Genomic DNA, 9,260 nt, shown 5'->3' with positions numbered 1-9,260 from the left:
CCATAAGCCATAATTACTGAACTTGAGTTGGGCGTTCTCTGATGTTTCCATTCACGATTGCAGTCATTGCGTTTATTCTCTTCTTACTTCAATCGGCATCTATTAAAATCTCTTCCCTTGTCTCTGAATTCTTCACATTCATTTTTATTTAGAGGGCTTTCTTATGGCCTTTAAGTCCTTCACAATGTGGCTCTAACTTACCTTTGTAGGTATATTAGATATCACCTCCCTTCACACACTCTGCAGCCAGCCAAACTACCCTTTTTGCTGTCTCCGTCACATTTCATTCCCTTTCCCATCCCCGTACCTTTGCACTGTTGTCCCTCATGGCTGTCATGGATTCTTCCCTTCCCTCTGCCTCTTAGAATTCTTAGCTTTCTTCAAACATCAGCTTAGGCTCCATCTACTACATGGCATCGTTCCTCCTCCTCTTTAACCATTAGCATTTCCTTCTTCCAGATGACATTAGATTTCCTTTGTATATATTTGTGTTTATGTATGTCTGTATGTTCTTTTCTCTGATAGACTGGAAGCCTCCTGAGAATAGGGACCATTTCATTTATATCTGTAACGCCAGCATCTCGTATAGTGCCTGGCATATAATAGGTTTAACAAATTCTTATTGATTCATTGACAATAATATTCTTCGAAATTCATATGCCAAAATTTGTTCACCTGTTCCTCAATTGCTAGTTACCCACTGTTCAGTTGTTTGCTATCACAAAAATGCTGGAATAAATTATGGATCTATATGGGACCTCCTTTGGTCATGTGTCCAATAGTAAGATCTGCGAGTCAAAGGCTAAGAACTTCAGTCACCTTTCTCACATGTTTGCAAACGGTTTCCCAGAACAATTTGATCAATCCCGGCGTTGAACCAAGAATGCGTTAATGCATCTGTCTTCCCACGCTCCTCCAACACCAACTGTTTCCAGTTGATTCCAGATGACTATTCATCATCTATGCCAGCTTAACAAGTATTCTTACACTCTTCTTATCAAATCATTCCATCCTTTGATCCGGTGTCATTTCTGATGACTGAGCTCCTTTTTGACATTTGGAAGTTATGCTCAGGCACTTAATGCTAATGTTCCTACTTTTGCCAAAGGTATCGGAAGGTGACCAGTCAAATGTGATTGGAACCTACTGTTCCATGTAAAGCATCTAAATATTTCCATATCTATGTGCCTTCTGAGAGCACTCTCACCCCTAGAAAAGGAATGAATTTAGAAAGTGCTGGTGTTATCCTTCGATGAATGATGGTGTGGCTATGTAAATGAGAAGCAATTTCCCTTCCCAGGGTTCTCATGCTTTCTTTGATGATCTGTGTTGGCTCACCCCCACATCCCTTGACTGTTTCATGGAAGGTATCTTTGATGATTACTTTTTCAGTAACAAAATTGATGCCAAATGTTCTGCAGAGTATGGATGAAATTGTTTTAAAATACCCATCTGTTGGGCGGGTTACAGTGGGGAGCCCAGGCATAGAATCCCCAGCCTCATGAAAAAATTAGGAATGAAGGAGGAAGTAACCATATCTCAAACTATGCTCTGCAGCAATAATCATCAAAACTCTTTGGTAATGGTTAAAAAATAGGAAAGTTGGATCAGATGAGGTGAATGTAAGAAAAAAAAAGTTGAATATGGTATTGCATAGTGTTCAGCAAACCAGGGGTGCCAAGTTGCTGGAGTAAAGACTTCACATTCTACAAAACCTGTAAGGAAAAATGGAAAGTGCTCTGGCAGAAATTTGGTTTAGCTCAAGATCTTATACCATATACTTAAGCTCCAAATACTTAAGTATAAAAGGTTATATGACTTAAAAGAACTTAGAGAAATGGGGTAAAGGAGGAAGATCTTAACTAAACAAAGGCTAGAAGTGATCATACAAGATATAACAGACAATTTCAGTTACCTTAAATTGAAAAACTTTTGCACAAAAAATCAACATAGCTAAAATTAGAAAGAAAACACTTAATTAGGAAAAATCTTTGCTATAAATTTCTCTAATTTATGTCTGATATCCAGGATGTTATAAAGAATTTGTACAAATACATAAAGAGCCATTCTTCAATAGTTGTGGTCAATAGATATAAACAAATGAAGAAATGAAAGCTACCAATAGTAATATAAAAATGCTCAGTCACTAATTATAAGAAAAATGAAAATTAAAAGAATTCTGATATTCCCATCAGATAGGCAAAGATGAGAAAAGCTTAAAATAACAATTGTTGGAAGGGTAGAGGGAGAACAGGTAAATAAATACACAGTTGGTGGAACTGTAAATTGGTCTAACCATTCTGGAAAGCAATTCAGTCTTTTACCAAAAGGTCATTAAGCTGTACATATTCTTTGTCCCAGCAATACTATTATTAGTCAGTGAGGAAACAAAGTTATCACTCTTTGCAGACCATATGATAGTATTCTTAGACGATCCTAGAAAACCAACTAATTGAAATAATTAACAACTTTAGCAAAATGGCAGGATATAAAATAAACCCACATAAATTCATCAGCATTTCCATATGTTACCAAAAAAGTTCAGCAGCAAGAAATAGAAAAATTCCATTTAAAATAACTGTAGACAATGTAAAATACTTGGGCGTCTACCTGCCAAGACAAACAGAACTAGAGGAACATAATGATAAAATACTTTTCACACAAAATCAGATCTAAACAATTGGAAAAATATTAATTACTCATGGGTGAGCTGAGCCAATATAATAAAATAACAGTTCTACCTAAATTAATTTACGCAGTGCCATACCAATCAAACTAGACCTACAAAAATAATAGCACAATTAATCTGGAAGAACAGTCAAAGAATATCAAGGGAATTAATGAAAAAAATATCTGAAGGAAGTTGGTGTCCTAGCCATACCAAATCTCAAACAGTATTTTATTGGGGTTTTTTTGTTTTGTTTTGTTTTTTTGGCGGGGCAATGGGGGTTAAGTGACTTGCCCAGGGTCACACAGCTAGTAATTGTCAAGTGTCTGAGGCTGGATTTGAACTCAGGTACTCCTGAATCCAGGGCCGGTGCTTATCCACTGCGCCACCTAGCCACCCCCTCAAACGGTATTTTAAAGTAGTGATCATCAAATCAATCTGGTACTGACAAAGAAATAGAATGGTGGATCAGTGAAATAGATAAGATACACAATACAAAATAATAAATGACCATAGTAATCTAGTGTTTGATAAACCCAAAAATCTAAGCTTTTGGAACAGGAGGTCACTAATTAACAAAAGCTCCTGGGAAAACTGGAAAACAGATTGGCAGAAACTACATTGAGATCACCATCTTATACTATTTACCAATATAAGGTAAAAATGGATGCATAATTTAGGCAGAAAGGACAATAAGGGAGCTTGGAATGCTTTACCTGTCAGATCTATGAATAAAGGAAGAATTTATGACCAAACATGAGTCATAGAGAGCATTATAAGATGTAAAATGGATAATTTGATATTGAATTTAAAAGTTTTTGCACAAATAAAACCAATGCAGCCAAGATTAGAAGGAAAGCAGAAAGCTGGGGAAATTTTTTTTTATAGTGTCTCCATCTAAGTTTTCATTTCTCAAATAGAGAACTGAGTAAAATTTATAAAAAATAAAAGCTATTCTCCAATTGAGAAATGGTCAAAGGATATGAACAGGGAGTTTTCTGATGAAGAAATCAAAGGTATCTCTAGTCATATAAAAATGCTCTAAATTACTATTGATTAGAAAAATGCAAATTAAAACAACTCTGAGGTACCACATCAATCTAACAGATTGACTATGGCAGCAAAGGAAAATGACAACTGTTGGAAGACATGTGGGAAAATTGGGACACTAATACACTGTTGGTGGAGCTGTGAAGTGATCCATCCATTCTGGAGAGCAATTTGGAACTATTCCCAAAGGACTATAAAACTGTGCATATTCTTTGACCCAGCAAGACAACTACTAGGTCTGTATCCTGTAGAGATAAAAAAGAAAAAAGAAAAAGCCCTATTTATTAAAGAATATTCATAGCAGCTCTTTTTGGAGTGGCAAAGAATGGGAAATTGAGGGAATACTCACCAATTAGGAAATGGCTGAGCAAATTGTGGTATGTGATTGTGATGGGATACTGTTGTGCTGTAATAATTGACAAGCAGATAATTTTACAAAAACCCAGAAGGACTTAGATGAACTGATACAAAGTGAAGGGAGCAGAACCAGGAAAATACTGCACACAGTAACAATATTGTACGATGATCAACTGTGCATAACTTGGCTATTCTCGACAATCTAGTAATCCAAGACAATTCCAAAGACCTCATGTTGAAAAATGCTGTCCACCTCCAGAGAAAGAACTGATAGAGTCTGAAAGCAGATCAAAACATACTGTTTTCCAATTCTTATGTGTTTTTTATTGTCTGCATTTTCTTTCACAGTGTGACTAATATGGAAATACATTTTGCATGATTGCACATGTGTAACCTATATCAAATTGCTAGCTGTCTCAGAAAGGGGGGAGGAGAGGGAGTGAAGGAGAGAATTTGGAATTAAAAAATTTTTTAAAATAATTATAAAAATTGTTTTTACATGTAATTGGAAAAAATAAAAATGCCATTTTATTTTAAAAATACTACTATTAGTCATATAGTCCAAAGAGGTCAAGAACAGAGGGAAAGATCCTGTATGTATCAAAGTATTTGTAGCAGCATTTTTATTGTAGTGAAGAGTTGGCAATGAAGTTGCTGTCCTTCAAGTGGGGAATGGCTGAACAAACTGTGAAGGATGTAAAGGAGTATTATTGTTCCATAGAAACAATGATTATGATTGATTCAGAGAAACTTGTGATGACTTTTATGAAAAGTGAAGTGGGCAGAACTAGGAAAACCATCCATCCATCCATCCATCCATCCATCCATCCATCCATCCATCCATCCATCCATCCATCCATCCATCCATCCATCCATCCATCCATCCATCCATCCATTCATTCATGAACTTTATTTTTTCAATTCCCAAGCATTTATTTTCTCCACCTGCCACCTCGTTTTTCCCCTCTTTGGAAAAAAAAAAGCAAACCCTAGTATCAGGTGTGCATGGTCAAGCAAAAAAGATACCTAGTTTGGTCATGTCCAAAGAATTATGTCTCATTCTGCACCTTGGAAACACCACCAGGAGGTGGGTAACATGCTTCATCCTGGGTCCTCTGGAGTCGTGGTTGGTCACTGTTCTGATCTGAGTTCTGAAGTCTTTGAAAGCTGTTTTTGTAGCCAGCAGAAAAACAAAGATGGTGACCAAAATTGAGTAGGAGAAATTCCTTTGGGGTTGGAGTGGGGAACAAGAAGAGACATGTGTGTTCACGCACAGCCAATGTGACAATTTGTTTTTTTTCCACTATGCTTATTGTTATAAGAGAGGACTTTTATTTGGACGGGGTTAGTAAGTTAGTGGGGAGGGATAGAGATATAAAAAAGAGAAATGAAGTAGTATCAATAGAACAGCATGGTGGCAGTTTTCTTTCTTGGCTGGTCCCTTGTTAACTCAGGCATATCCACCCCCTAATGAGTAAACATCAAGGATTCTTAGCCACTTTATGTACAGCAGCATCACCTCACAGACTGACCCTCCTCATCCTTTCCTTTGTGACTTTGGCTCTTATTCCTTTCTGTTATGGCCCATTGTCAGAGGATCATAGATTTAGGGCTGGAAGGTTCAATTCAAATCTTCCTCCCTTTGACTTTGGGACTGAGCAAATCACTTAACTTCTCAGTGCTCTAAATAACTTTCTAAGACTAAATTACAGAGAAGATGCTGACTGCATTGGTGGAGGGAATTTCCTCCTCTGGGAGGTCTGTACTTGAATGAAATCACAGCTTCAGTCCCTTTCCCATTATGTGTACCAGGCACCTGTGCTGAGTGTTAAGGAATAGAAACACACACACACACACACACACACACACACACACACACACACACACACGGAAACAATCTCTATAATCCTGAGGAGAAAACATGTAAATCTGTGAGTATGTGCAGGAAAATATCTACAGAATCCACACAAATGAAATACAAGGTGATTACACATCTCCTTTTTTTTGACCAGGAAATGGAGGCTTTCTGCCCATACATACTTTTGTATCTCTGTCTGTACCTTCCTGACTTCACAGAACATTTCTGCCATAGCCAGGATTCTTGTAAGTGGGGCAAAGTATGGAGAGAGGAGGGGAGCTGGGAGAGTATGCCCCTGTACAGTGAGAAGCTTCTACACTGCTGAAGAGTTGGTTGCTGCTGAGGGTAGGGATATGGCCATTGTTGAAGGAACACATCCTGAGATGATGCTGTCCGCGCTCTATTTCAGCTCTCTGGGGCCCTGTTTTTGTTACCCCTCTATCCATAGTTGTCCCTCATCAGGCCCCTACACAGTTTTCTCAGTTATTAATTTGACAATGGTACATTATAAGCCATCCATCTTGTTCTTTTTCTTTTAGTTACAGAAGGGAGTTTGTTGTTTTCAAAGGAGCCCGCATGCAAGGACCAGCACTTCCTGGGAACCGGTGTGGCCCCTTCTCTGGGCCTTGTTTCGGCTGCTCCCGACAGCCAGCTGGGCTTGTACACAGTCACTGAGCCCAGTCCTCTTTTCTTCTGTACGTCAGTGTTTCCATGATGTTTTCAAACTGGATGTTCCCTTGAACAGTTTTGACCCATCTGTGCTCATTCAGCTAGTGCGTGCCTGCCTGTTACACATGTTCTTCCATAATTCTTCCTCAGTGACCAGGCAGTAGGACTCGTTTATTATCTAGTCTGTAAGAGAGACAGTGGGGTAGAATGGCTAGAGAGCTGGCTTCAAAGTCAGGAGGACCTGCATTCAATTCACTCCTCCAACACAAACTTTCTGTGTAGCCCAGTGCAGGTCCTTAATCGCTCAGTTCTCTAGGCAACTTTCAGACTTTTATTGCAGTGAAGGTGCCAATTTACATCAATAGAGGGGAGTTTGTAGGAAAAGGAATGGCCTGGCCCTGCAAGGGTGGGGTTAGTGTACAGTCAACGTAGTGATGATTCTTTTTCTTTTGATATTATTTCATGTAAATCCTTCCAAGTCTCATTATAGCCCTCATTTATTGTTTTTATTGTGTTGTATTGACATATATTGTTCCGTTGTTTTCAGTTGTGCCCAACTCTCTGTGACCTCACTGAGGATTTTCTTGGCAAAGATACCAAAGTGGTCCATCCCCAGCTCCTTTTACAGATGAACTGATGTATGTAAATAGATTTATGTGACTTGTCCAGGGTCACACAGCTAGTAAGTCTAAGGTCAGATTGGAACTCAGAAAGATGAGTCTTCCTAACTCAAGGCCCAGCGCTCTGTCTACTGCACACGTATAGCTCTGTTTAAATACTTTTCATTAGTCGGTTCAATAGAGATGTCTCCACCTTATTCCAAAGCAGATCACATATCTGATTGAGGCTAGGCTCTCCGTAATCATGGAGCTCTTCCTTCTACATATAAACATATCCCTTACTGGCACTTCCCTCTTATGTAGAAATGATATGTGTGGGTTTATTTTGTGACCCGCAGTCTTGCAGAGTTCATTTATTATCCCGATGGGGAAGGAAAGAGCCTTCGGGGGGAATAGTTACTATATCTACAAATTAAAATATTTTGTCTGTTTCTCCAATGTCTTCTTTTCCCCAGTCTTACAGCTGTTCTCGGCATATTTAATACCATGGCCAATGCAAGGAAAAACTTCCTAACAATCAGAGCTTTCAAGGCTCAACATGTTAACCCTATCAGTACTAAAACTCAAGAGGTGCTTCTCAGATAATAACAGGTTAAAGGGAGGAACCAGAGAAGAGAAACTTTATTTGGAGGGTGTTGGTAGGAGGGGAGAAGTTATAACAACGGTTTTCAAGTATTTGAAAGACTTTTTCTGGAAAAGGGGATTAGGTTCATTTTTCTGCATCTCCCTAGAGGCCAGACCCAGAAACAAGGAGGAATTGCAGGGAGGCAGATTCTTGTTTGTTTGTTTGTTTGTTTGTTTTTGGGGGGGGGGGTTGGTGAGGCAGTTGGGGTTAAGTGACTTGCCCAGGGTCACACAACTAGTGTCAACTGTCTGAGGCTGGATTTGAACTCAGGTCCTCCTGAATCCAGGGCCAGTGCTCTATCCACTGCGCCACTTAGCTGCCCCCAGATTTATGTTTGATATAAGAAAAAACTTCCTTAATTAGTTACCCAAAGGGCAGTCTTGGGTATTAATAGCCTTCCCTTCCCTAAAGGTCTTCAAGAAAAATCATGATGACCAATTGTAGGGCGGGCTGTTTGGGGGGAGATTTCTTGTCAGGGAGGAGTTGGAATGGTCTCCTCTGTCCCTTCCAACTCTGTGAGTCGGAGCTCTAAGTAACAAAGTCGGTCATCTTTGTTCTGAATGTGCGCATGACCGAAAAGCAGTTATTAGATACTTACTAGGAGCCTAGCACTGTGCTAAACCCTACACCCAGAAATCCAAAAGAGACACAGGCTTTGCCCTGAAGAGTTTCCATTCTGAAAGGAGAGACCATACGTACAGGGGAGTGGGCTGTTTGAGTCTGTCCGGTTGGAGGGGTGTTGAGTGGGGAGTGAGGCCCCAGAGGAATTGATTGACAGGCTTTTCCAGAAGCAGTGTTGCTTTGGTCTTTGTTCCCAGACAAGAGGTAGAGAACACAGGGTGAGGTTCCAGAAGGATGGGGACTGTAGGAGGCAGGGTATCGAGAAGATGGGGCGCTGGGGGTGACCTGGGGTGTGCAGCACGGCTTTCAGTCAGCTAGTCATCTGTCTTTATGGCTAAGCTCAGATTTACAGGATAGGTCTCCCTAGTCTGCTTCCTGAGCTCCAGTGCTCTTCAGAGCGCACTGTTCCATCCCCTCTGGTGGGTTGTGGCGTGGTCTTGCATTATTCTAACATCCTTTCCTTGGTATTTAAAGATCTTTTCCTGATGACTTGCAGAATTTGTTTCTGAATTGAATTGTTAAATTTAACTATTATGGGTCTTGAGTTTGCAGCCTTGGGATTTTTTTTTCTAGAGGTGATCTGAGAGTTAGAATTCTTCTTTTTTTTCAGAGGTTCTGGGTAGATCTCTTCTATTATTTCTTTCATTATGGTATTATGGTATTTTATCTTGTTGGGTTCTTTCTTGAGAGCTGTGTGATCTTTAAGTTGTCTCTTCACATCCTGGCTTCAAGATCCTTATGTTTTGCTGCATTTTGAACAGATTTTCTAACGTTCTTGATTTTTGCTTTTCT

The sequence above is a fragment of the Dromiciops gliroides genome, chromosome 1 (assembly GCF_019393635.1).
Source record: "Dromiciops gliroides isolate mDroGli1 chromosome 1, mDroGli1.pri, whole genome shotgun sequence".
NCBI classification, from domain to species: domain Eukaryota; kingdom Metazoa; phylum Chordata; class Mammalia; order Microbiotheria; family Microbiotheriidae; genus Dromiciops; species Dromiciops gliroides.
The sequence above is the reverse complement of the archived record's forward strand: the minus strand, read 5'-3'. Positions refer to the sequence as shown.